Genomic DNA, 6,811 nt, shown 5'->3' with positions numbered 1-6,811 from the left:
TCCTAGAGGTTGCTGCTGAGGTACTGTATACGTAAGTCGGGATCTGCAGGCTCAGAAGGAAGCTGATAAGCAAATGAAACAGGTTTCCCTCTAAGCTGCTGCCTTCGGTTAACCAGACCCCACCCATTGGCCAGGACCACCTCAAAAAGGGGTGAAAATGAAACCATCCCTTTTTTTTTTTAAGCTGGAAACGGGGAGAGACAGTCAGACAGACTCCCGCATGCGCCCGACCGGGATCCACCCGGCACGCCCACCAGGGGAGATGCTCTGCCCACCAGGGGGCGACGCTCTGCCCACCAGGGGGCGATGCTCTGCCCCTCCGGGGCGTCGCTCTGCGGCGACCAGAGCCGCTCTAGCGCCTGGGGCAGAGGCCAAGGAGCCATCCCCAGCGCCCGGGCCACCTTTGCTCCAATGGAGCCTTGGCTGCGGGAGGGGAAGAGAGAGACAGAGAGGAAGGAGGGGGGGGTGGAGAAGCAAATGGGCGCTTCTCCTATGTGCCCTGGTCGGGGATCGAACCCGGGTCCCCCGCACGCCAGGCCGACGCTCTACCGCTGAGCCAACCGGCCAGGGCTGAAACCATCCCTTTTGAAAACTGATCAATGCACTTACTGCAAGGAGAAAGGACACTGGAAAAATGAATGCCCTAAACGGGGGCACTCAATGAGATCGGCACCACTAAGAAGAGGAAAGTATCAGCTGGAGCTGAAGACCAACCATTGATCGGCTTAGCAGAGGAGGACTCAGACTAGGAGAGACCAGGATCCCTGCAACTCTGCCCGAGAGCCCACGGTCAAAATGAAAGTAAGCGGCCAGCCAATGACTTTTATGGTCGACACTGGGGCATAGTACTCGGTAGTAACAACCTCAATGGCTCCATTCAGCAAGAGGAAAGCCACCATCATTGGAGCTACCAGAACCCAGGGCGAACCCCGACCATTCTGCCAGTCACGGACTTGACAATTAGGGGGTCACCAAGTAGTCCATGAGTTTCTTTATCTGCCAGAGTGCCCGGTTCCCTTGTTGTGAAGAGACTTACTGACCAAACTTAGCACCCAAATAATCTTTAATCAGAAAGAGTCTGCCAGCTTAACTCTAAGAGGCCCAAAGGAGAACTTAATCTTGTCAGTTATGCTACCATGAGAGAGCGAATGGAAGCTACACACAGAAGAAAGGACCGAGCCCTAACCCTGAGACTAAGTGGCGCCGACCTCAGCGGCTGAGGAGAGCGGGAGGAGGTCTGCTGGCAGGAAGATGCTGCACTTTGGCGTAAATTGCAATCGATTAGGGATCGTTTCTCAGACTCAAATTAGAAGTGAGAGTTCAGATAAGTGAGGCCACCATTGCTGCTTTGAACACCTCAGAAGGGAAAAATGGCTTTATCAGGAGTGAAAAAGAAGAGCTTGCTAGGAGTCAAAGGAAATAATAAAAAGTCCAGCACTAGGGCTCCTTCTCCTACCAAACGCAAAGACCGCTCTGCTGAGAAGTCCAAGGATCGCTCTAAAGATAAAGGGGCCACCAAGGAATCAAGCGAGAAGATTGTGGTAGGTATAAAACTCGAAAGAGGCGCAGCGCTTCCAGTGGTAGCAGCAGCCCCAGGTCTCGGCCCAGCTCCACCTCCAGCTCGGGCTCCAGCACCAGCACCGGCTCAAGCAGTGGCTCTAGCTCCTCATCAGCATCAAGCCGCTCTGGAAGGTCCAGCACATCTCGCAGCTCTAGCTCTAGCAGCTCCTCTGGCTCTCCGAGTCCTTCTCGGCGTAGGCATGACAACAGGCGGCGATCCCGCTCCAAGTCCAAACCACCCAAAAGAGATGAAAAGGAAAGGCGGAGCCCTTCCCCTAAACCCACCAAAGTACACATTGGGAGGCTTACCGGGAATGTGACCAAGGATCACATTATGGAGATATTCTCCACCTCCGGAAAAATTAAAATGATTGATATCTACGTGGAGTTTGAGAATCCAGATGAAGCCGAGAGGCACTGAAGCACATGGATGGAGGAAAAATTGGTGGCCAGGAAATCACTGCCACCGCTGTGCCAGCCCCCTGGCCTAGGCCAATCCCCAGAAGGTTCAGCCCTCCTAGGCGAATGTGGCCACCACCTCCCATATGGCGCGGGTCACCACCACGAATGAGGAGAAGGTCACGCTCCCCACGGCGCAGGTCCCCCGTGCGTGGGCGATCCCGTTCTCCCAGTCGCCCCCGCCACAGGAGTCGCTCCAACTCCAATTCCTCCCGATAAGCAAGCCACTGAAGCTCTGCCCCATAACTTATAGCCCGTCCAGCTCAATTCTGTCACTTCCTAGCAAAAGGAGATTCAGTTGGAAACAAATCCACACTCAGGGGCAGGCAGCAGAAGTGGTGTTGGTTTGGAGATGTGCCTGCAAAGATGTCCTCCAGTGTCCCACGTTTCCAGTCCCTGAGAATCAATTCAGTGGCAATGCCACCCCAGCCTGGGAGCACATTTTTCTTTTTTATTTATTTTTTATTTTTTTCTGAAGCTGGAAACAGGGAGAGACAGTCAGACAGACTCCCACATGCGCCCGACCGGGATCCACCCGGCACGCCCACCAGGGGCGACGCTCTGCCCACCAGGGGGCGATGCTCTGCACCTCCGGGGCGTCGCTCTGCCACGACCAGAGGCACTCTAGCGCCTGGGGCAGAGGCCAAGGAGCCATCCCCAGCGCCCGGGCTATCTTTGCTCCAATGGAGCCTTGGCTGCGGGAGGGGAAGAGAGAGACAGAGAGGAAGGAGGGGGGATGGAGAAGCAAATGGGCTCTTCTCCTATGTGCCCTGGCCGGGAATCAAACCCGGGTCCCCCGCATGCCGGGAGCACATTTTTCCATTCCACAGATAACCTAGGGCCAGTCTAGTAGCCCGGGGATCCTTCAGGAAAGAGAATGCTTTCATGCAGCTGCGGGTCCTGGTAACCTGGCCCTGCTCCCCAGCTTGAGTCCTTCTGCCCTCTAGGGTCAAATATCCCATGTTAGTTGGCTGTAAAGGGTTCTGTCTTTACATGGATTTGTGCACATACACCCATACCCTACATCTCTTTTCTCTCTGAAATGGGTGAGCAAGTTGAAAGCTAGCTCTGCAGGGTCATCACAGACCCCCACCCACATCCCTGCCATGGTGGTCTTCGGAGTACCTTGGCAATGTGTACATTGCTTTTCTGGCTTTTATTGTACAGTCAGTACTATAAATTTTGTTTTGATTTTTTTGGAACTTGTAGCATTTTAGATAATGTGTTTATATTTTGTTGTGCAGAGTAAAAGGATTGTGTTGAATAAACCTAGGATTAGAATGCAAAAAAAAAAGAAAGAAAGAAAAGAAAAGAAAAGAAAGGACTGAGAAAAATCTGTCAGAGTTCTAAGAAGCATTCCCCTCAGTATGGGCCAAAGGAAGCCCCCCCAGGAATGGCAAAGAATCATGCACCACTTATAGTAAACTTAAAACCCAGAGCTCTCCCAACCCAGCAAAGACAAAACCCAGTGCCTTGCCCTGGCCGGTTGGCTCAGTGGTAGAGCGTCGGCCTGGCGTGCGGAGATCCCGGGTTCGATTCCCAGCCAGGGCACACAGGAGAAGTGCCCATCTGCTTCTCCACCCCTCTCCCTCTCCTTCCTCTTTGTCTCTCTCTTCCCCTCCCGCAGCGAGGCTCCATTGGAGCAAAGATGGCCGGGGCGCTGGGAATGGCTCCTTGGCCTCTGCCCCAGGTGCTAGAATGGCTCTGGTCACAACAGAGCGATGCCCCAGAGGGGCGGAGCATCACCCCCTGGTGAGCAAAGCGTCGCCCCCTGGTGGGCGTGCCAGGTGGATCCCGGTCGGGCGCATGCGGGAGTCTGTCTGACTGTCTCTCCCCGTTTCCAGCTTCAGAAAAATTAAAAAAAAAAAAACCCAGTGCCTTGGGAACCCCAGCTTGGGATCCAGGAACACATCATACAGCTCATAGATGCCAGGATCTTAATTGAGCGCCAATCCCCTGGGAATGCACCTCTACTGCCAGTGAAGAAGCCCAATGAAGGCGGCTACCGACCTGTACAAGATGTGAGGGCAATAACAACACTACAGTCACACTACACCCGGCAGTTCCGAACCCGTACACTCTCATGAGTCAGCTCCCTCCTGGAGAGCAATGGCTCACTTGCTTCACCTTTTTCTGCCTATGGTTGGCACCAAAAAGCCAACCACTCCTCGCTTTCGAGCGGGAAGACCGCCAGACAGGGAGGAAGACTCAGTTGACTCGGACTCGCCTACTCCAGGGGCTCAAAAACTCTCTTACTGTGTTCAGCCGTGGATTTGGCTGCCTTCCCACACGCAGAATTCAACTGCACCCTGGTGTAGTATGTCACTGACCTCCTTCTCGCGAGTGAGACACGAGAACACTGCTGGAAAGGAACAGAGGCGTTGCTGCAGTTACTAACTGACACTGGGTATAAAGTATCCCGGAAAAAGGCCCAAATTTGCCGCCAACAGGTTCGGTTCCTGAGATTCTTCATCACCAAGGGGCATTACTCTCTAGGACCAGAAAGGAAAAAGGTCATCTGCTCAATCCCAACGCCAAACAGCAGGAGGAAACTCCAAGAGTTCCTTGGGGCAGCAGGGTTCTGCCACATTTGGATCCCTGGCTTCTCAGTAAAGGCTAAGCTGCTATATGAGGCTCTAACCCGGCCAGAGGGAAACCCCCTTCTATGAGAAGACAAACAGGAGAAAACCTTCCAGGAAATTAAGACATTGCTCAGCAGCTCTCCGGCACTAGGGCTCCCAGATGTGTCACAGGACTTCAACTTATTTGTTCATGAAAAGGAAAAGACTGTGTTAGGGGTCCTCATTCAGACTGTTGGGCCCTGGCAGAGACCAGTAGCTTACCTGTCTAAACAACTGGACCCAGTGGCCTCTGGATGGCCACCATGCCTCCGAGCCCTAGCTGCCACAGTGATCCTGATAAAAGAGGCTGACGAACTGACCATAGGCCAGACCATTCATGTCAAGGTCCCTGTAAAGCCAGTAGCCATGGCCACCAACACAGCTGCCTGGCCCATGCAGGTTCGCATTTGTTTCGGACAGACGGTAATGAAACAATGGAGCCAAGAACTGGTGGGCCATTAGCTTTAATCCTAGCTTGCACCCGGTGGGGAAGAAATACACACAGTGGGAAAACACTTTCCTTTCCATTCAGGGCTCCCAAAGCCATTGACTCATCTGAGTTTCCTAGAATCAGAGGTTTCTATCTCACCAGCCTTACTCACCTCTATTCTCCATCTCCTTCTCTCTGCACAAACTGCACAAACTGGCTTCTCCTTCAGCACTCTACCATCTTGGCTGCTTATCCTCTGCAATGCTAATTTCTTTTTTTTTTTTCTTTTTTTTTATAATTTTATTTTTTTAATGGGGTGACATCAATAAATCAGGATACATATATTCAAAGATAACAAGTCCAGGTTATCTTGTCGTTCAATTATGTTGCATACCCACCACCCAAAGTCAGATTGTCCTCTGTCACCTTCTATCTTGTTTTCTTTGTGCCCCTCCCCACCCCCTATCCCTCTCCCATTCCCCCCTCCCCCCCGTAACCACCACACTCTTATCAATGTCTCTTAGTTTCACTATTATGTCCCACCTATGTATGGAATAATACAGTTCTTTTTTTCTGATTTACTTATTTCGCTTCGTATCATGTTATCAAGATCCCACCATTTTGCTGTAAATGTTCCGATGTCATCATTTCTTATGGCTGAGTAGTATTCCATAGTGTATATGTGCCACATCTTCTTTATCCAGTCATCTATTGATGGGCTTTTGGGTTGTTTCCATGTCCTGGCCACTGTGAACAATGCTGCAATAAACATGGGGCTGCATGTGTCTTTACGTATCAATGTTTCTGAGTTTTGGGGATATATACCCAGTAGAGGGATTGCTGGGTCATAAGGTAGTTCTATTTTCAGTTTTTTGAGGAACCACCATACTTTCTTCCATAATGGTTGTACTACTTTACATTCCCACCAACAGTGTATGAGGGTTCCTTTTTCTCCACAGCCTCTCCAACATTTGCTATTACCTGACTTGCTAATAACAGCTAATCGAACAGGTGTGAGGTGGTATCTCATTGCCGTTTTGATTTGCATTTCTCTAATAGCTAAAGAAGATGAGCATCTTTTCATATATCTGTTGGCCATTTGTATTTCTTCCTGGGAGAAGTGTCTATTCATATCCTCTTCCCATTTTTTTATTGGATTGTTTGTTTGTTTGTTGTTGAGTTTTATGAGTTCTTTGTATATTTTGGATATTAGGCCCTTATCTGAGCTGTTGTTTGAAAATATCATTTCCCATTTAGTTGGCTTTCTGTTTATTTTGTTATCAGTTTCTCTTGCTGAGCAAAAACTTCTTAGTCTGATGTAGTCCCATTCATTAATTTTTGCCTTCACTTCTCTTGCCTGTGGAGTCAAATTCATAAAATGCTCTTTAAAACCCAGGTCCATGAGTTGAGTACCTATGTCTTCTTCTATGTACTTAATTGTTTCAGGTCTTATGTTTAGATCTTTGATCCATTTTGAGTTAATTTTTGTACAGGGGGAGAGACTGTAGTCCAGTTTCATTCTTTTGCATGTGGCTTTCCAGTTTTCCCAGCACCATTTATTGAAGAGGCTTTCTTTTCTCCATTGTGTGTTGTTGGCCCCTTTATCAAAAATTATTTGACTATATATATGTGGTTTTATTTCTGGACTTTCTATTCTGTTCCATTGGTCTGAGTGTCTATTTTTCTGCCAATACCATGCTGTTTTGATTGTCGTGGCCCTATAATACAGTTTGAAGTCAGG

General features: G+C 49.8%; 1 pseudogene; it reads left to right on the top strand.

Annotated features, from left to right (window-relative positions):
• Nucleotides 1–1,209: 1,209 nt before the first annotated feature.
• On the top strand, nucleotides 1,210–2,246 carry LOC136317012 (RNA-binding protein with serine-rich domain 1-like; annotated as a pseudogene).
• The last annotated feature ends 4,565 nt before the right edge of the window (nucleotides 2,247–6,811 follow it).

This window comes from Saccopteryx bilineata, chromosome X, assembly GCF_036850765.1.
Source record: "Saccopteryx bilineata isolate mSacBil1 chromosome X, mSacBil1_pri_phased_curated, whole genome shotgun sequence".
Lineage (NCBI taxonomy): Eukaryota > Metazoa > Chordata > Mammalia > Chiroptera > Emballonuridae > Saccopteryx > Saccopteryx bilineata.
This window is presented reverse-complemented; position numbering and strand designations above follow the sequence as displayed.